Here is a 21,234-nt window from a genome sequence, read left to right on the forward strand (position 1 = left end):
TATTACAGGATGCCTAGTATTGTAATTTATTTAACTGCCCCCCTACTGATGGGAAATTAGGTTGTTTCCAGGCTTCCTCTGTTCCAGGCAATGCTGCAATAAGCATTTTGTAACCTCAATATAGTGTAGAAATAAGGGCAGGGGTGCTGGCCATAGCATGTCTGGACTGGAAACCCGTGGCTGCTGCTAAGACCAGTTGTTTCATCTGCCTCATTTCCTGTGAAATGGGAATAAAAACAATACCTCTAAGTGTCTCTAAGGTGGTTGGGAGGAATTTGTTCAACAAATATTTGTTGAGCATCTATTATGTGCCAGGCACTGTTTTAGACACGAAGAATTCAGTAATGAACAAAACATAAAAATCCCTGCCTGTGTGGAGTTTATATTCCAGTGGTGGGAGACAGATAATAGGCAAGATAAATTGATAAAATATATGATGATGAGTGCTAAGGAAGTGAAGCAAGGAAGAGGGATGGAGTGGGAGGTTTGCAATTTTAGATAAGGCGGTCACAGATGGACTCACTGATACAGTGACACTTGAGTGACAGCTGAAGGAGATGAGTGGTGAGTCATGTTAATACTGGAGGGAACACACTCCAGGCAAAGGATCAGGGATGGGGAACTCACTCACTCCTTCCCAAGATGGCTGCTGGCAATGGGAAGGGCCCCATGCCTTCCGCCCTTGAGCCCTAAGTCTGCCCTTGGGGAGTCACACAAAATAGAACCCCTCCCCTACATACTGCAGCCCTGCAACAGATGCCAACAAGAGAGCTCCTGCCTCATGATCCTGTGTTATGATGGGTTGACCCCTGGCACCAGGGGACTTTGCCTTGAGGCCTGGGTCCTTCTTCCGGAGTGGGACGTGGCTGGGAGGAGGAACCGGAGAGTGAGGGGCTGGGATTGCTATCTCTGAGTCAGTACCCCTGTGTGGGCTCCGCTTTGCAAAGACAAGTTTCACGGGCTGGGTGAGCTGTGTGTCGATCTCAGTGAGGCGGGTCTCAAGTGTGGGACAGCAGCACCCTACGGCCTTGTTGATCTCTCCTTCTGAACCCAAGTAAGATCAGTTCTAGAATTTCTCTGTAGACATCTTTGGGAGGGCAATCTGATTCAAAGAGGAAGAGGAAGAGGTGTTCGTTTTGTGGCAACAATGGAGTGCAGGGGGTACTGCTGAATTTAGAATATGCTTATTTGGGATTGCGGGGATCTGATGAAGTGGTAGGAGGGCTAAAGCCCTGCAAGCCACCCCTTAGCATCACCATAGCCCCTGGGTCCTAGCCCCAGGGACAGGAAGGTCCTTCTCATCCTTTAGCCTCAAAGTCTATCTCTAGCGCCCCCTATGGGCAGAGTGTACACAGGGCGCTGACCCAGAAGAAAGCTGGTTTGTAGAACCCTGCCCTCCGCATTGCAGAGAGTGTAAAGAGGTAGGTTTGAGCTTAATATCTGGCATGAGGGCATTTCAAATTAGTGAGGAAAAGATGGGCTATTCTATTTTCTTTCTTTTTCTGTTTTCTTTGAAAAAAGATAAATCCAGATCCTTACTCACTGGATACTTCACTCTTTATTTTTATTTTTTAAAAAGATTTTATTTATTTATTTGACAGAGGGAGAGACAGCGAGAGAGGGAACACAAGCAGGGGGAGTGGGAGAGGGAGAAGCAGGCTTCCCGCTGAGCAGGGAGACCAATGTGGGACCCGATCCCAGGACCCTGGGATCATGACCTGGGCCAAAGGCAGAGACGCTTAACGACTGAGCACCCAGGCACCTCAAGGATACTTCACTCTTCAAAGCATAGGAAACACCAGATAGATCAAGCATTTCAAACTTCAAGCTAAAACTATAAAAAAATTAGGAGAAAATATGAATGAATTAAAAAAAAAATCTCAATGGGGAAGTGTCCTGCTGGCAAGAAAACAAGTTCAGAAATCATAAATTTGACTATAAAAAATGTTAAAATTTCTACACAGTAAGAACTACCACAAACATGGGGCGCCTGGGTGGCTCAGTCGTTAAGCGTCTGCCTTCGGCTCAGGTCATGATCCCAGGGTCCTGGGATCGAGCCCCGCATTGGGCGCCCTGCTCAGCAGGAAGCCTGCTTCTCTGTCTCCCACTCCCCCTGCTTGTGTTCCCTCTCTCACTCCCCCTGCTTGTGTTCCCTCTCTAGCTGTCTCTCTCTCTGTCAAATAAATAAATAAAATCTTAAAAAAAAAGAAAAAGAACTACCACAAACAAAATAAACACAAATGGCCACCTGTTTTTATTTATTTTTATTGTTATTATTTTAAAAGATTTTACTTATTTATTTGAGAGGGAGAGACAGAGTGAGAGAGACAGAGTGCACAAGAGCAGGGGGAAGGAGAAGCAGGCTTCCCGCTGAGCAGGGAGTCTAATGCAGGGATCGCTCCCAGGACCCTGGGAAATGACCTGAGCTGAAGGCAGATGCTTTTTTTTTTTAAGATTTTATTTATTTATTTGTGAGAGAGAGAGAGCACGAGCAGGAGGAAGGGATAGAGGGAGAAGCAGGCTCCCTGCTGAGCAGGGAGCTCGATTCGGGGCTCCATCCCAGGACCCTGAGCAGGGAGTCCAATGCAGGGATGGGATCATGACCTGAGCCGAAGGCAGACGCTTAACCGACTGAGCCACCCAGGCACCCCAACAAATGGCCAACTATTTTTAAAGCATACAATCCAAATGACAGAATAAGGTTAGTATTCTTACTACAAAATCAGCTCTTATAAATCAGAAAGAGATGGCCCCCGAGCCCCATAGGACAAACAGCAAAGACCGTGAAATGGCAGTTCCAAAATAAAGAAAAACAAACTGCCAACAAGTATGTGGGGAAATATATTCAACTTGTCTTGTTCCTCAAGGGTCTTTGCGCTTCCTGGTCTTTTATCTGGAACACTCTTGCCCCAGGTCGCAACACAGCTTGCCACTCAATTCCTTCAGGTCTGTATCACTCAAGTGTCAGTGTATCAAGTGACACGAAGGGCTATAAGTGACCAGGGGCCTGAATTACAGGATATCTCAGGTGGAAAGTCCCCTGTGATGTCTTCTGGGGCAGGGATCCTCTCTGCTGCTCTGAGATAAGGCTAGCAGGTACCAGGCCATGCCAATAGGTAAAGGGTTTTGATTTGATCCTAAGAGCAAGTGGACGTCAATGTGGGGTTCGAAAAGCTCCCTGTGGCTGCTGGGGGGGCGGGCAGGGTGGTGGTGGAGAACCCACACAGATGACACAGTGGTCCAGGGTAAAGGTGACGGTGATCTGGAGAGGACTGATGGTAGTGAGACTGGAGAGAAGTGAATGAATTAGAGAGGTATTTATTTAGAGGGTACATCTCAGGACCTGGTGAGGCATGATGAAGATGAAGGCATCGAGGATGATGTCCCAGCATCCAGCTCGCATTTCTAGACTGATGGTTTTACCAGTCACCAAGGGTGGTATGAGGGACCAAGAAGGCAAGCCTGGCCTGGTGGGAGCCAGGGACCTTGGAAACACCTGGGTGGAACTGTGGGGCCGGAAGTTAGTGCTACAAAACTGAAGCTCTAAGGTGAGGTCTGGACAGACAGCGATTAAGGCCAAGGGCGTGTGTGTGATGTCAACTAGGGTCATTGTGGGGTGAGAGAAACCCAGCCTTGAGGAATCCCAACATTGGATTGCCACATATGGGACATGAGCCTATGAAGGGAATGGAGGAGGGGAAGCTAGCATCACAGAAGTTAGCATTTCGAAAAGGAGGAAGGGAGAGTCAGTCAACACATTGAATGCTATGAGGGGTCAAGGTACATGAAAACTTAGAAGAAGTCCACTGGATTGGACGCCAGAGATAATCTCAATGTCAGGAATCTCAACATTGGCACTGTTGACATTTGGGCTGGATGATTCTGCATTGTGGGGCCTGTCCTGGGCCTTGGAGGATGATTAGAAGCATCACTGATCTTTACTCACTAGAGGCTGGAAGCACCCCACCCCCAGCCATGACAACGAAAATTGTTTCCAACATTGCCTGATGTCCCCTGGAGGGCGAAATCACACGCGATTGAGAACTCCTACCTTGGCAGTGTTTTGGGTAGGTGTGCAAATGGAGGCAGTGACATTAGACAGTTGTTTCTAGAAGTTTGCTTGTGGAGCAGAGATGAGAAATAGGATAGTGGCTGGAGAGGACAAAGGAGAGCATTTTGAAAATGTATAAATAATGGGGTGCCTGGCTGGCTCAGTTGGAAGAACATGCAACACTTGATCTTGGGGTCGTGGGTTCGAGCCCCATGTTGGGTGTAGAGATTACTTAAATAAAAACTTAAAAAAAAAAAAGGAAATGCATAAATAATGATGAAATGTCAACCTTTTGGATTTTTTGGTCACTCTTTAACAGGTGAAAAATAGCCTCTTGGTATGGTTTTGATGTGCATTTCATTTCCCTTATTACGAGTGAACTTGACATCTTTTCATAGGTCTGGGGAAGTTATTCTTTAGAGACTTTTTTATGTTTTTAATCCATTTTTCTATTGGTTCATTGGTCTTTTTATTATTGATTTTAAGAGTTGCACATATTAGGCAGGAGAGTCCTTCATTTGTGATTTGAGTTACAAATATTTTTCCCTAGTTTGTCATTTTTCTCCTGACTTGAGGGAGCTGAAAGAGAAATGGGCACTTGTGTACATTTCTGAGGGGTTTTGCAAATTTGAACAATTCTTGTGATTGACGATTTGTCGCTATCTATCAAAATTACAGGTGCATTTATCCTTGAGTCAGCAGTCTCGCTTCTGGGGAATTTATGCTATGGAGCTACTTGGCATGGATAAAAATGCGTGTGTGTTGGTCATTGTGGCTTTGACTTTTTTCTCACGAGACTGGAAATAGCCCAATAGGGCACAGATTAAATAAACCATGGTACATGCATAAACGGAATATTCTGCTGCTATAAAAAAATGAAGAAAGTTTCTATGTACTGTAATGGAAAGATCGCTAGGATATACCGTTAGGTGAAAAGAAAAAAGGCAATGGGAGGAAGTGTGTATTTGGTGTGCCATCTTTTGTGTAAGTCATGGGGAAAATGGGAAATAAGAAAATATTTCTGCATTTGCTTATATTTGCATAAAAAACACTGGGGAAAACAGTAAAATGTGGTTCCACAAGGGGTTCAGGCATGGGGAGGGTGGGGAAGAGGGATGACAAATGAAACTTCATTTCTGTTTTTAGGGTTTTTTTTTTTTTTTTTAAAGATTTTATTTATTTATTTGACAGAGAGAGACACAGTGAGAGAGGGAACACAAGCAGGGGGAGTGGGAGAGAGAGAAGCAGGCTTCCCGCCGAGCAGGGAGCCCGATGCGGGGCTCGATCCCAGGACCCTGGGATCATGACCTGAGCCGAAGGCAGACGCTTAACGACTGAGCCACCCAGGTGCCCCCCCCCCCTTTTTTTTTTAACTGGTGAATTATCTTTAACAAGTTAATGGGATGGGTCCAGTTGAAAGGGGTTGAAAATATAGAAGAGAGAAGTTTTCAAGAAGGTGGGAGAAGGTGGGATTCAAGGCCCTGGTATAAGGGTAGGGATTTGCCTCAGTTTCTCCATCTGTAAAATGAGGGTTCTCCAGCTAACCATGAAAGGCATCTAGAATGGACCTTTGTCAGACATAACTCGTCTCTTCTCTGAAGCCCAGGGCAGGCTGGCCGCGGGGACAGGCCTTGTCCTCAACTCCTTCAAGTGCATCGCGGGAGGACGGTCGGTGGTTAGTGGAGGGCCTGAGCCAGTCCCAGCCTCCTGGCAGGTGTGTGTAGAGCTGAGCGGTGTGGCCCTCCTCCAGTGCGTGTGCGGAAGTCCTAACCCCCGCAGCCCCAAGCGTGACCGTTGTTTGGAGATGGGGTCTTTAAAGAGGTGATGAAGGTAAAAAAGAAGTCGTTCGGGTGGGCCCTGACCTAATATGACTGGTGTCCTTGGAAGAAGAGGAGTTTGGGACACAGAGACACACAGAAGGAAGACCACGTGAAGACAGGGAGGAGATGACCGTCTACATGCCCAAGATGGAGGCCTGCTGACACCTTGCTCTTGGGTTTCTAGCCTCCAGAATCATGAGAAAATATGTTTCTGTTCTTTAAGCCACGCAGCCTGTGGCACTTTGTTTGATAATAGTGCGTCTCTCATTCATGTCAAACACGTCCGGAGGCAGTCAGGCCACGTCATAGAGACTCGGGCTCCACTTTCTCTCCCACCTTCTGTTTTCAAGGTGACCTCTTGGACCAAGATGGCTGCTGGAGCTGTCTATGTCAGGTAGCAACCAGGAAGAAGGGATAAAGAGCAGGTGCCTCTCTTTATTTATTTATTTACTTGGGGGGTGGAGAGAGAGAGAGAGAGAGAGAATGAGTGGGGCAAGGGGCAGAGAGAGAGAGAGAGAGAGAACGAGTGGGGCAAGGGGCAGAGAGAGAGAGAGAGAGAATCTTAAGCAGACTCCAGGTGCAGCCCAACTCAGGTTCGATTTCACGACCCTGAGACCATGACCTGAGCCAAAATCAAGAGTCGGATGTTTAACTGACTGAGCCACCCCGGCTCCCCAGGTCCCTCCCTTTTAGGGCAACTTCCTGTAAGTCCCACAGAGCAATTTTTTAACATCTTTCTGGCCACCACATAGTTACACGATCATACCTTACTGCAGGGAAGTCTGGGAAATGTGTTCAGCTAAAAGTAAGGGTTTATTCCTAGGGGACAAGGGGAGAATGGATGCTGGGGGAGGCAACCAGCCATCTCTGTCATGGACTATCCCCTCAGTCCACATACTCAAGGGTGCATGAATAGTTTTCTCTACGTTTTTCGTAATTCACCATCATTTCTGTTGCAAGCCAAGATGGCACCTGCACCTTGCTGTGGAATGTGTCTAATTCCTGGGTGGTCTTTGAAGTGCCTAGCTGTGGTGGGCAGTGTTGGTCCTGAAGTCCATGCAGGTGTGCCCAAGACATCCGTTCTTAGCTATCTATCCCTGACCATCAGCTTACACAGCCCACTTAGCTTCTGTCTGCGCAGCTACTTTGGCCTCTCCTGGTCCATTGCCAAGGCTCAGGGATCATTCTGCTGCTCTCATGCCCGCTGGGAACCAAGGCACTCTGGGAAGCATTTTTTCCATCTGCTCTTGGGCTTCTCAAACCTTTCTTTGGAGTCTTGCTGCCTCCCCCACGAGAAGTAGGGTTCAGGGCCTGGCCTTCAGAGACTTCCCAAACTCTCTCTTTTTGCATTACATCTCCTCTTTGTCTTTTTCCCTATACCCCAGGGAAATATTCCTGATCTGAAGGTGGCAAACCCTATTTTTGGCTTTTATGTTTCTCTGATAAGGACTTAAAGTATTGAGACACAAAAGCCAGACTCATGGCTTTTTCTGTTTCTCACTTTTTCACATTCCTCTCTTGAGGTGACAAGCACAGCTTTTAGCTTGATGGCAGGGAAGAAAAAAAATATCAAGAAATTGAAAAGAACAGAGGTTGATGTCCCCAAAATATTATACTGCCATATTTGTAATAAACTTTCCTGTGGTTGATGCTGTTTGGTATTCCTCACTCCTTCTACCGTCATCGTAGTCTAGTAAACTAGACTGTCTCCTTTCCTAGCTGCTCTTGCAGCTTAAGGAAGCTGTATTTCTCAGTTCTGATCATTAAGATGGGAGCAGAAGGCTGCTCAACGTTTATCGGAAGGCTTTTTCTTTATCCAAAAAAAGGGGGGGCCAGGTGTGTCTGGCACATTCTCTTTCCCTCTGCTTCTTACTTAGAATGTGAACACAATGTCTGGACCTGCAGCAGCCATCTTGCCACCATGAGGGCAAGGCTAAGAGAATCACAGAGATGCCATAGCACCATTGAGCAGCTGAGTCTACACAGCGTCATGTCACTTATTTACTAGTATGCAAAAAAAGTCCTCATTTTTAAGTCTTTGTTAGTTGTTGCTGAAGCATTCCTAATGTATATACTATCACTGTATTTAAATTAGCACAAGTGGGTTTTTGTTTATTGTCACACATGTTGCCTAAACAGTGGCGGCCTCTTGAATTCTGGGCCATGTGGATGCATGACAGTTCCTAACCACGCTCCAGCCTGCTCAGCCCAAACCCAGCCACCGGTTCTGTCCCCAGTGGTTCCCATGCCAGGCTCTATTTGTCAAAGTGAGTCATGTGGATAGGATAATGCTGCTCAAGGGTACTCAACAGAAGAATATCTTGCTCCTTCAAGCAGTTGGAGGGGGGGGATAGCTCACCAACTATTGTCAACCTTGGGACCTACAACACCTTTTTTTGGCTCCCTTTTGTCCAGCAGAGGCTTCCATTCACTGAATGAAGAAAATCCAGACCCGTCTACTAAAGGTTTCTACGGCATGTGTCATGATATGCTGGGCAGGTTCCTGACTGCTCCAAGAGGAGGTGCCAGGCTGAGGTCTCCCTTTATGTGGGGAGAAGTCCCTTTGCTAGTCTCTTCCTTCTGCATCCTTCCTGAGGTCACCAAGATCTGGAAATAGAGGAGTGACAGAGTACAGATATGTACCATCCAGGACTTCAAATTAGATTCCACCCAGCTCAAAAGTGAAGGCTCAATTAAAGCTAACCTAGAATAAGTCATAGGATCCTTTCCAGAACAATTCAGGAAGAAAATAGTTTTTTCCTTTAGACTTATTCCTGAGAGGATAAGAGTCTGATACAGCCAGGGTCCACCACTAGGGGAGAGCTTGGCCAAGACTAAAGACAGCGAGATCAAGTTCCAAGGACCTGGTAGGAGTCCCTGGATCAAACTATGCCTGAAGGCCACCTATACCCAGACTTTTAATATATATGAATCAGAATATATACCTATCTTGTTAGAGCCAATTTGAATTGCTTTTCTCTCATACAAACTAAAACAGTTTTGAGAATTTCAGCCCATGACAAATAGTGTGGCAGGTGAGCAGTTAGGCTGACACCTAAAGCCCAAATTGCCTGCTGTTGAATCCAGTGCAGCATGCTGATTGACCAGAGCCTGAATCCAAGATGTCCCTGGGAGAATTTGTGTGCACATAGCTTCTCTTGATGTTTGAGCTCTGCCTTGTCTCTGAGGATTTCCCAGACCACTGGGTTCACCCCAGAGTGCATCTCTCTGCTCTCCATCTGTGCAGTGCATTTGGCATGGAAGTGTGTGCCATTTCATTCCATTTTTGTCCTGAGCTGGTCTTTAAATCATGGCAAACTTGGGCTGCTCTTCAACTTTTCTCTTTTGATGTAAACTCCTCCAGGCCAAGGGCTGGCTCTTATCGATTTCATTTTCCCACACAGCTCAGGGCTCAGCACACAGATGGAAATTTTGGGTGGCAGCATGGGACAATGGAACACTAGCCCTGAATCCTGGCTTGGCCACTTACTAGTTGGGTGACCATCAGCAAGTCACTTAGCTATTCTGAGCCTTACGAAGGTGATTATGAAGACTACACAATATCGTGTGTCATTCATTTGTTCATTCAGTAAATATTTACTGAGTGGGCACTCTGTGTAGGAATGGGGTTGGGGCTGAAAGTACAATGGCAAGTGTAACACTCAAGATATACTTTGGTTGGTGGTGAGCAGTATAAACCCTCTTTCTATTCTCATTCTGATAGGTAGACCTCATTTCCTACCTTCCCTTGCAGTTGGGTGGGGCCGTGTGACTACGTTTTGGCCAATGGAATTTGGGGAGAAAGTGATATATGACCTTTCTCCCCCTAAAGCACTTCTGGGGCAACCCTCCACATTCTCTTCCTGTTTGGCAGCAAATGCAGAAGATCTGAACTCTAGAGACCTGAAGGGAGTGTTGAGACCCAACATGGAAAGGGCCTGTGACCCTGAATGACTTGCCAACCCTCCATGACTGTGACATGAACAAGAAATAAACTTCGACTGTGTTAAGCTACTGAGATTTTAGGTTGTTACTGCAGCATAGTGTACCCTGATATCAACTGTGGCCAACTTAAGCAAAAGTGAAGTTCTTGGCAGGAAATGGGCTGTTCATGGGGTCAACAGGAGCCTTAGAAGTGGGCAGCTCTAGAGGCTAGGAAGGAGGACTTGTCACATAGAGTGGGCACGCATCTGGAACAGCAGTCCAAACATTTCTATCTTTGTCCCGATATTCAAACTCCTGGGAGGGAGGTCCCTCTGGCCTACTTTTGGCCGAATGTTCCTCACCTTGGCTGGAGGAGAGAAAACTTTTGATTTCAGCCCCTACTCACTGTATTTAATGAGAGGAGAAAAACCTCAGAAGGGCATCGAGGGAGTGATGGATGTTGGGCAAACTGAAAACAAGCGCTCCCTGAAACGAACACATTCCCTTCCCTCTTAGAGCCACAGCCACAGAGGGGTACAGACTCATCACGTCCTCCCACAGTGCAGCGCAATGACTGGGGTGACCTCCATGATGGACAAGTACAGGCCACCCAGATTTGGGTTGAGAGGTTAAGGAGAGCTTCCCACAGGAAGTGATATTTGATCTTGGGCTGGAAGTCTGATAGAAATCTACTATGTAGGGGCACCTGGGTGGCTCAGCCAGTTAAGCATCTGCCTTCGGCTCAAGTCATGATCTTGGGGTCCTGGGATTGAGCCCCGCATTGGACTCCCTGCTCAGCAGGGAGCCTGTTTCTCCCTCGCCCTCTGTAGTTCCCCCTGCTTGTGCTCTCTCTCTCTTGCTCATGCTCTCTAAAATAAATAAATAAAATCTTAAAAAAAACCTACTATGTAAAGGGAGAGGGGGTGGAAAAGAAGTGAACTTATGTAAAGGCGAGGAGGTACCACCGGAGATGTGAATTTCTCTTTTCTTCCTCCTCACTGAACATGCAGGACTTGGAATCAGGGGAAACACCCTTCTCGATTTTCAGTCATCTCTATGAAATGGAAAAAGGGAGGTTTCCTTCATACAGATTTTGTTTTTAAATTTTTTTATTGTTATGTTAATCCCCATACATTACATCATTAGTTTTAGATGTAGTGTTCCATGATTCATTGTTTGTGCATAACACCCAGTGCTCCATGCAGAACGTGCCCTCCTCAATACCCATCATCAGGCTAACCCATCCTCCCACTCCCCTCCCCTCTAGAACCCTCAGTTTGTTTTTCAGAGTCCATCGTCTCTCATGGTTCGTCTACCCCTCCTATTTCCCCCCCTTCATTCTTCCCCTCCTGCTACCTTCTTCTTTTTTTTTTTTTCTTAACATATATTGCATTATTTGTTTCAGCGGTACAGATCTGAGATTCAACAGTCCTGCACAATTCACAGCACTCACCAGAGCACATACCCTCCCCAGTGTCCATCACCCACTCACCCCATCCCTCCCACCTCACTCCCCACTCCAGCAACCCTCAGTTTGTTTCCTGAGATTAAGAATTGCTCATATCAGTGAGGTCATATGATACATGTCTTTCTCTGTTTGACTTATTTCACTCAGCATAACACCCTCCAGTTCCAACCATGTCGTTGCAAATGGCAAGATCTCATTCCTTTTGATGGCTGCATAATATTCCATTGTATATATATACCACATCTTCTTTATCCATTCATCTGTTGATGGACATCTTGGCTCTTTCCACAGTTTGGCTATTGTGGACATTGCTGCTATAAACATCGGGGTGCACGTACCCTTTCGGATCCCTATTTTTGTATCTTTGGGGTAAATACCCAGTAGTGCAATTGCTGGATCATATGGTAGTTCTATTTTCAACTTTTTGAGGAACCTCCACACTGTTTTCCAGAGTGGCTGCACCAGCTTGCATTCCCACCAACAGTGTAGGAGGGTTCCCCTTTCTCCGCATCCCCGCCAACATCTGTCATTTCCTGACTTGTTAATTTTAGCCATTCTGACTGGTGTGAGGTGGTATCTCATTGAGGTTTTGATTTGGATTTCCCTGATGCCGAGCGATATTGAGCACTTTTTCATGTGTCTGTTGGCCATTTGGATGTCTTCTTTGGAAAAATGTCTGTTCATGTCTTCTGCCCATTTCTTGATTGGATTCTTTGTTCTTTTGGTGTTGAGTTTGATGAGTTCTTTATAGATTTTGGATACTAGCCCTTTATCTGATATGTCATTTGCAAATATCTTCTCCCATTCTGTCAGTTGTCTTTTGGTTTTGTTGACTGTTTCCTTTGCTTTGCAAAAGCTTTTTATCTTGATGAAGTCCCAATAGTTCATTTTTGCCCTTGCTTCCCTTGCCTTTGGTGATGTTTCTAGGAAGAAGTTGCTGCGGCTGAGGTCGAAGAGGTTGCTGCCTGTGTTCTCCTTTAGGATTTTGATGGACTCCTGTCTCACATTGAGGTCTTTCAACCATTTGGAGTCTATTTTTGTGTGTGGTGTAAGGAAATGGTCCAGTTTCATTCTTCTGCATGTGGCTGTCCAATTTTCCCAACACCATTTATTGAAGAGACTGTCTTTTTTCCATTGGACATTCTTTCCTGCTTTGTCAAAGATTAGTTGACCATAGAGTTGAGGGTCCATTTCTGGGCTCTCTACTCTCTTCCATTGATCTATGTGTCTGTTTTTGTGCCAGTACCATACTGTCTTGATGATGACAGCTTTGTAATAGAGCTGGAAGTCCGGAATTGTGATGCCGCCAGCTTTGCTTTTCTTTTTCAACATTCCTCTGGCTGTGTGGGGTCTTTTCTGGTTCCATACAAATTTTAGGATTATTTGTTCCATTTCTTGGAAAAAAGTGGATGGTATTTTGATGGGGATTGCATTGAATGTGTAGATTGCTCTAGGTAGCATTGACATCTTCACAATATTTGTTCTTCCAATCCATGAGCATGGAACATTTTTTCCATTTCTTTGTGTCTTCCTCAATTTCTTTCATGAGTATTTTATAGTTTTCTGAGTACAGATCCTTTGCCTCTTTGGTTAGATTTATTCCTAGGTATCTTATGGTTTTGGGTGCAATTGTAAATGGGATCGACTCCTTAATTTCTCTTTCTTCTGTCTTGTTGTTGGTGTATAGGAATGCCACTGACTTCTGTGCATTGATTTTATATCCTGCCACTTTACTGAATTCCTGTATGAGTTCTAGCAGTTTTGGGGTGGAGTCTTTTGGGTTTTCCACATAAAGTATCATATCATCTGCAAAGAGTGAGAGTTTGACTTCTTCTTTGCCGATTTGGATGCCTTTTATTTCTTTTTGTTGTCTGATTGCTGTGGCTAGGACTTCCAATACTATGTTGAATAGCAGTGGTGATAGTGGACATCCCTGCCGCGTTCCTGACCTTAGGGGGAAAGCTCTCAGTTTTTCCCCATTGAGAATGATATTCGCTGTAGGTTTTTCGTAGATGGCTTTTATGATATTGAGGTATGTACCCTCTATGCCTATACTCTGAAGAGTTTTGATCAAGAAAGGATGCTGTACTTTGTCAAATGCTTTTTCTGCATCTATTGAGAGGATCATATGATTCTTGTTCTTTCTTTTGTTAATATATTGTATCATGTTGATTGATTTGCAGATGTTGAACCAACCCTGCAGCCCAGGGATAAATCCCACTTGGTCGTGGTGAATAATCCTTTTAATGTACTGTTGGATCCTATTGGCTAGTATTTTGGTGAGAATTTTTGCATCCATATTCATCAGGGATATTGGTCTGTAATTCTCCTTTTTGATGGGGTCTTTGTCTGGTTTTGGGATTAAGGTAATGCTGGCCTCATAAAATGAGTTTGGAAGTTTTCCTTCCATTTCTATTTTTTGGAACAGTTTCGGAAGAATAGGTATTAATTCTTCTTTAAATGTTGGTAGAATTCCCCTGGGAAGCCATCTGGCCCTGGGCTTTTGTTTTTTGGGAGATTTTTGATGACTGCTTCAATTTCCTTAGTGGTTATAGGTCTGTTCAGGTTTTCTATTTCTTCCTGGTTCAGTTTTGGTAGTTGATACATCTCTAGGAATGCATCCATTTCTTCCAGGTTATCTAATTTGCTGGCATAGAGTTGCTCATACAGATTTTTTTTTTAAGTAATCTCTATGCCCAACATTGGGCTCGAACTCACGACCCCAAGATCAAGAGTTGCATGCTCTACCAACTGAGCCAGACAGGCCCCCCTCAGATGATACAGTTTTGTGCCTGGCAAACCTAAGTGAATCTGTTGGGAAAAATAAAGGAAAACAAAACAATAAAAATACTCAGTTGGCTGGGTCCAAAATTTAATGAAGGAAATCAATAGCCTCCCTATTTTTACTAAAAACAGCCACTTAGAAGAGATAATGGAAGTGGTGACCCCCAACTACAACAGCAACACAAAAGATAAAGGACCTAAAAATCGACTTAATAAGAAATGCATAAAATCTATATGAAGAAGGGACACCTGGCTGGCTCAGTCGGAAGAGCACGCAACCCTTGATCTCGGAGTCGTGAGTTCGAGCCCCACATTGGGCGTAGAGATTACTTAAAAAAAAATCTGTATGAAGGAAACCTTAAAATGCTACTTGAATGACACAAAAGAACACTGAATTTATTTATTTTTTTCTAGGCTTTGTCTGGAGCCCAGAAGCAGCTACTCAGGTCCTTCTCCTGGTCTCCTTGTGTCCTCGTGCTGATGGGGACCCTGGGTTTGCTGTCTTCTTGCTGTCACCTTACTGGAATGTGGTGCTGCCCCAGCTGTATTGGCCAGTTCTGGGCACCTGTTTTGTTTCATGCATCAGGTTCTGGCAACCGGTCTGGCGTCCTTCTGGGAACTAAATCACCTTACTCTGTGCCTGGTTTGGGTTTGGCTTCTCCTGTCTCAAACAAGAGCTTGGATTCTGACCTCACACCATACACCAAAATAAATTCTATGTAGATCAAAGATTAACCTGTGTTTTTTATTAAAGGTATAAAAGTACTGGAAGAGAGTGTGGGTAAATTCCTTTAAACATTGGCATAGAATCATCCTTATTAAGTATGACTCAAAATTCAGAAGCCATTAAAGATTGATTAATTCAACTATAAAAAAAAAATCAAAACTTCTTCACTGAAAAGCAAAACCATAAGCAAAGTCCAAAGACAAAAATCTGGGGAAAATATTTGCAAGTCAATATCACAAAGGGTTAATCTCCCTGTTGCATAAAGAATTCCTAGAAATGTGGCCAAAGAGCCCAACAACTCAAGAGTAAAGAGGGGCAAAGTACAAAAACGGACAGTTCACACACACACAAAAATGTGATGTTGGGGCACTTGGGTGGCTCAGGTCATAATCTCTGGGTCCTGGGATCGAGCCCTGCGTTGGGCTCCCCATTCAGCGAGGAGTATGCTCGTCCCTCTCCCTCTTCCTCTGCCTCTCCCCCTGCTCGTGCTCTCTCTCTCAAATAAATAAAATCTTCAAAAAAAGGGCACCTGGGGGGCTCAGTTGGTTAGGCGACCGCCTTCGGCTCAGGTCATGATCCCAGAGTCCTGGAATCGAGTCCCGCATCAGGCTCCCGGCTCAGGGGGGAGCCTGCTTCTCCCTCTGACCCTCTCCCTTCTCATGCTGTTTCTCTCTCGCTCGCTTTCTAATAAATAAATAAAATCTTTAGGAAAAAAAATCTTCAAAAAAAAAAAAGAAAAAAATTGTGATGTCACCTCTCAGATGGGCAAAAATCCAGAAGGTTGACAGTATATCCTATTGGCCAGTCTGTGTGGAAATAGATACTGTCCGTGTAGCTGGTAAGAGTGGACAACTCCTATAGAGGATGATTCAGGAAAATCCATCAAATCACAAAGGCATTTACCCTTTGACCTAGTAATTCTACTTTTGTGAATTTCTCCTATAGGTACAGCTGCACATTTATGTGTATGCATAAGATTATTTTTTACAGCATTGGTGTTGTTGATAAATGAACAGAAATCACATTGTCTTGGGCCACAGGTTTACTCCTGACACCGAGGAGTGGGGTCAGCCCCACCCAAACTTCAAACACTGAGCATAAAGTAAAGATGGTCCTTCGTAGCAAAACTGGAGTTATCAGAAGGGACATGAAACAAACCCCTAAAAAACAGATAACCCCTGCATCATCTATACCCTTCTTGTTTCACACAATGGAGACAACTTTGTTTATTGGAATGTTCCAGAGCAAACACAGGTGATACAACATTTGGGTGTGCTCAAATAACCAGCAGGGGTGGGTCAACCACCTTCTACTGATGGTGGGTTCTATTAATGTGAGGGCCCTTTGCACTGCCCATGATGAGTTGGAATATACAAATATGGGGTAGCATCACAGGCAATGTTGAGGTGCCTCTCTGCATAATAGTGAGGAGAGAAACTTGAGATTTGGAATGAAATTCTGGAGGGAAGAAAGATAAAGTAGACAGCCAGGCATTATGAGGTTTGAGGGGCTAAGGCAAAAATAATCTAGTAGCAGTCTGGCTGATGAAGGATTGCAGAAAATCTCAGAAAATGGGAATGAAGGCTTTAGATTGTTTGCTACAGAATGTGTGATGTAAGTCCTTTCTTCTGCAACCTTATGAAATCTTCAGTAAAGATCAGTCCCCATTGCTTTGGTGCAGGGTTTCCCTGTTGAGGGTGATACTGCCTTCAGGAGCACTGGAAACATGTGGGCTTGGTTTTACTTGCCATAATGACTGCCGGGGGTTGGGGGCATGGTCATTACTGACTTGGTGACCAGGATCATGTCACCTGATGAGATGTCTCTTGCACAAGGCCAATTGCACCCCCACTGGAAACACTGCTTTGGTGTGAGTGGATTGTTATGGGAAACTTAAAGATGTTCAAAATTTTGTATCTGGGTTGAAACTGGACAAAACCAAAGCACACAGGAACCAGAGGACAAAAGAGCAGCTGACACCTGGGTTGCACCTGTATCGAAGACTTTGATGATATATATAATCATCACATAATGAGTCTTTTTATATCTTCCTTCATTACAGCCTTAGTTTATTTCCTCATTTGTCATCTGCTTCGTAATAAGCTGGTCTTTTAATTTTCTGCATTTTACATTTATTTTTTATTAGTTCTAATCTGCATATAAAATAGAGGTATTTTGTATTCAATTTGTATTCATTGGTCCACAGACCAAGGCTCATCTTCTTTTTTGTCAGCACCATATTTTTGGATCCATTTGTGATCTTTTATTATCCTCCCCATTTTTGTGTGCCATTAAAAAAGTAATTATTGTTCCATAACACACTGGATTTCCTAAATTTAGATCTTGTTCAGGAAATAATTTAGATAAAAATAACTATTACACACATTGTTCAGAATTGAGGTATTTCAATTTCACAGACTTTTTCCTATTAGTTATACATATGCCCTGCTTTAGCACTTTGTCATTTCTTCCAAAGTTTGCCATGCCAACAGAAATCCATTTCAGCAACTAGCTCACAGTGAAGGTGATGAGTTGGGCTCAAGCTGGAGGGTCTCTAATCTGAAGGTCGCCTTGGACTCACTGAAGCTGAGAGACCTGGGTGTGTTTTGCGGTTGGATGAGGGGTGACCTTGCATAATGTGAGCCTGAGATACTTCCTGTCTTTTAAGGACCCAGTCAACAGAGATGGGCCAGGTCTTAAGTTAGGGTGTTGCCCAGCGGCTGATTGGAGTTATAGGCAACTGATTTTTCATAGTCCTCCTAGAAAGGAGCTGTGATGGCTCCTTATGAGTCTCCTTAAAGGTCAGACCCTTACTATAGTGTTCTGGTTATATATTGTTATATCCCCAAATGTAATGACTTAAAATAACAACTCATTATTATCCTTTGTAGTTCTGCACCATTGATGGGCCCTAGCTGGGTGGTTCTCATTTGGAGTCTCCCATGCAGTTGCAGTCAGAGAGGTACCAGGGGCTGGATCTTCCCAAGTCATGACTGGGCTCAACAGTCCAAGATGGCCTCTTCACTCACGTGGCTGTGCCTCAGCTGAGCTAACTGTGATGGATGGAGCTGGTCAGGCAATACTCTCTCTTTTCATATGGTCTTTCCATGTGTCTGGCTAGAACTTTCTCACAGTTTGGTGTTCTCAGGTAATCAGATTTCTTACATGCTAGCTGGCTTGTCCCAAAGAAAATATCGTAAAAAATCCAAGCAAAAACTGTACAGCTTTTTAAGACCTAATTTTGAAAATCATATTCTATTTCATTCCATTTTATTGGTCAGAAGTGAATTCACAGGGCCAACCCAGAGTCAAGGTCAGGGGACTTACAAAGATGGGAATTCTGACATGGTTCAGTGAGGGCCCTTCTTTGTAGACCACCTACCACACATAGTCTTGTGTACTAGTCAGGATAGGCCAAGTTGTGCTGCAGTAACCAACCACCCCTAAATCCCAGTCCCTCAAAACACAAAGTTTGTTTCTTGCTCATTTTGCTGGGCTGGTATGGTTGAGGGCAGGGTTCAGCCCCATGTAGTCACTCCATCTCATGGTGCCCCAATCTCAACATGATGCCTCAGGGGTCACTATGGCAGGGGAGAGCAGAATCGGAGGGACTTGGACAGGCAAGGAAATGCTCTGGCCCAGAAGTGACACGGTCACTTCCACCCAGTTGCCATCGTCCTGTCCAATTGCCAGAAGTGGGGAAGTATAAACTTCCCTTGTACTTGGAAGAGAGCTGAGGCAGATATCGCTGAACATTAGATGTCTCTCTCCCATCATGCCCTGCCCATGGATAATTCCTATTGCATATTTCTGGTGGATGTCACAGCTAGGTAAGACTTCAGACAAGATTTCTCCCTTAATCAGATTAGTGGATGTTTGTAAATAGCTATTTATTTACATGAGGAGGTCACTCAGGAGGAGGCATTTGAATCAGGTCTTTCGGATGAGTAGGAATGTAAGGGAAGAGATGAGGAAAAGGACATTCCAAATGATGGAAGAGCCTAGGAGCCATGAGAAGTCTAGCTTGGTGGGCTTGCGGAGGGAAAGCAAGAGGTAAGGTGGGCTGCGACTCGGAGGGAAACAATAATCAATAATTAATAACTAAACCTTATTGAACATCTTTTTGATGTGCCAGCCATAGTTCTAAGTGCTTCGCGTGCTTTGCCACAGTAATGGTAATGCTCTGTTGGATCTCTTCCATGTGCACCTCTCGAGTCCCATTCCCCCTTCTCTGTGTCCAGGACATTGGCCCCACCAACTACATCACCATGCTCCCTTGCTCTCTGGCTTCTGGATGGATCAGTCCAATGGGGAGCCCCAGCAGGAGATAGAGAGAGGGAAGAGAGTGAGTTCACGGTATTTGTTCTACTGGCTTCCTCCCTGCAGGAACACCCCCTCAGCCGGTGTTCTCGCACCATTCTCCCTAGAGAGGTTTTGGCAATGGTGCCTCCTCTTGCCCCTTCAGGCCTAGGGGTCCTCATAGTCCTGCTGTTACTAGATTGGGGATACTGTATGATCTTTTATAGGGTTTCCTTACAACCCTTTAAAAATAGCTCCCTTGTCAATTCTTCAAATTCTAACTAGAATTTCCTGATAGAACCCGACTGATAGAGGTACCTAATGGACCAAATGGGTACTAGTACTGTTCCCATTTTATGGATGAGGAAACTGAGGTACAGAGAGTTTAGCTGACCTGCTCAAGGCCATCCACGTACATAAAAAAAGTAAAAACTCAACCAGCCAGTTCAAAGACCTTCAAAGGCCTTGAATGCCATGTTAAACAGAGAATGTTCCTATCACCTACAGAGGGTGCCAGATGTTCATCCCTTCTTTCTTTTTTCATTAAATCCATATTGAGTGATACGCCTATGCTTCTTGAGAAAACAACGAGCTTCCTCGCATGGAAAATGAGAGAATTCCTCAGGCTCTGATGGCCTCACAGAGCTGTGGTGGGGCTCTGAGAGATTTTAGCCATAGAAAGGGCTACTCTGGAAATTGGGGTGGAGCATGTGACTGAGGTCCAGCCAATCAGAGCATCACATTCCCCTGGTCACAGTGATTGGCTCAGGAGTGATCCAATCAAAGCCAAGGGGATTATTTCTCTGGAACACTTGTAGCTTTCTTCTCTGCCAGCCTTCCATTTGCGATGTGCCAGGGGCAACAGTGTGGATCAAGGACCCCTGGTCAAGGAATCAGAACCAAGAAATGGAGAGAAACTGAGTTCTGTGATGACATTTCAGACTCTGCATGCAGCCATGTCTGAAATCTATGTAAACCTTTGGATGATTCTCTTATATGAGACAATAAAATCCCTTTTCCCCTCTTAAAGAGTTCCAATTCCAGAGTTGCAAACTCATCACTTGCAACGGAAAGAGTCTTGATGCCCTAGGAGAGCTTGGAGTGGGAAGGGGAGTGGGGCCTCTGCAGCAGTCAAGCGAACCTCTGTTCATCCAGCAAGACCCAATGAAAATGTTACCATCTTTGTTCAACCTTCCAACCACTCCTCCCTTCATAGCTAGTTGCTCCTTCCCCTCTTCCTTGTACACTTAGGTTTGCACACACCTCTATTATAGCGCCTTCTTGTGCTGGAATTGTTAGGGTGGCTGTTTCTGCTATGAGGCAATGAACGATTTGCCTGAATCTTATTCATTTTGGAATTTTCAGTCTTTAGGAAAAGACCTGGCATAAAGTTGATACTCACTGAATGTCTGTTGAATGAATAACTGAATGAATGGGACCAAGGCGGGAGCAATAGGAACGGGCAGGAGGAGATGGATGGGGGCCATCTCTGCAGTGCCAACAAAAAGTAATAGCAGTCTTAAATCTTTTTTTTTTTTTTTTTGGAGTAGCCAGGCTTGAGATTAATATTAATAACAAAGTGTTATTTAGTTGACTTGGACAAAAATCCCTGGACAAAAATTAATGATAGCTGTGATTTATTGCATGTCTTATGTGCCAGGTGTTCTGTGTACATTCAATTTGATATTAGCTCCAGCTTGGTGATGGAGGTATGCTGAACATGTGGGGACTCCAACACATCCACTTTATTCTGAGGAGTTGAAATCAACTCCAGGGGAGGATTCTCAAAGCCAATCATAGCAATTCCATCCTCCTCCACAGTGGCTAGCTCAGGGATGGACAGGCCTGGGCCAATTAGGACCAGTAGGATAAAGTTTATTGCCATGAGAAAGGATGTGAGATAAGGTGCTCTCTCTTGCTGGATGTGAACTTGGACATTTGTGGTCCTGGCTGTTCCTGGCAGCCATCTTGAGGACAAGGCTGATCCACTGAGGAGAGCAGAGCCAAGAAAATCTTAGAGGAATGAACCCAGGGCTTCCATTACTCCCAGCATGAAATTGACCTCTTCTTTTTCTTTCTTTCTTTCTTTCTTTCTTTCTTTCTTTCTTTCTTTCTTTCTTTCTTTCTTTCTTTCTTTCTTTCTCTTTCTTTCTTTCTTTCT

The sequence above is a fragment of the Phoca vitulina genome, unplaced genomic scaffold, assembly GCF_004348235.1.
Source record: "Phoca vitulina isolate PV1807 unplaced genomic scaffold, GSC_HSeal_1.0 scaffold45, whole genome shotgun sequence".
Lineage (NCBI taxonomy): Eukaryota > Metazoa > Chordata > Mammalia > Carnivora > Phocidae > Phoca > Phoca vitulina.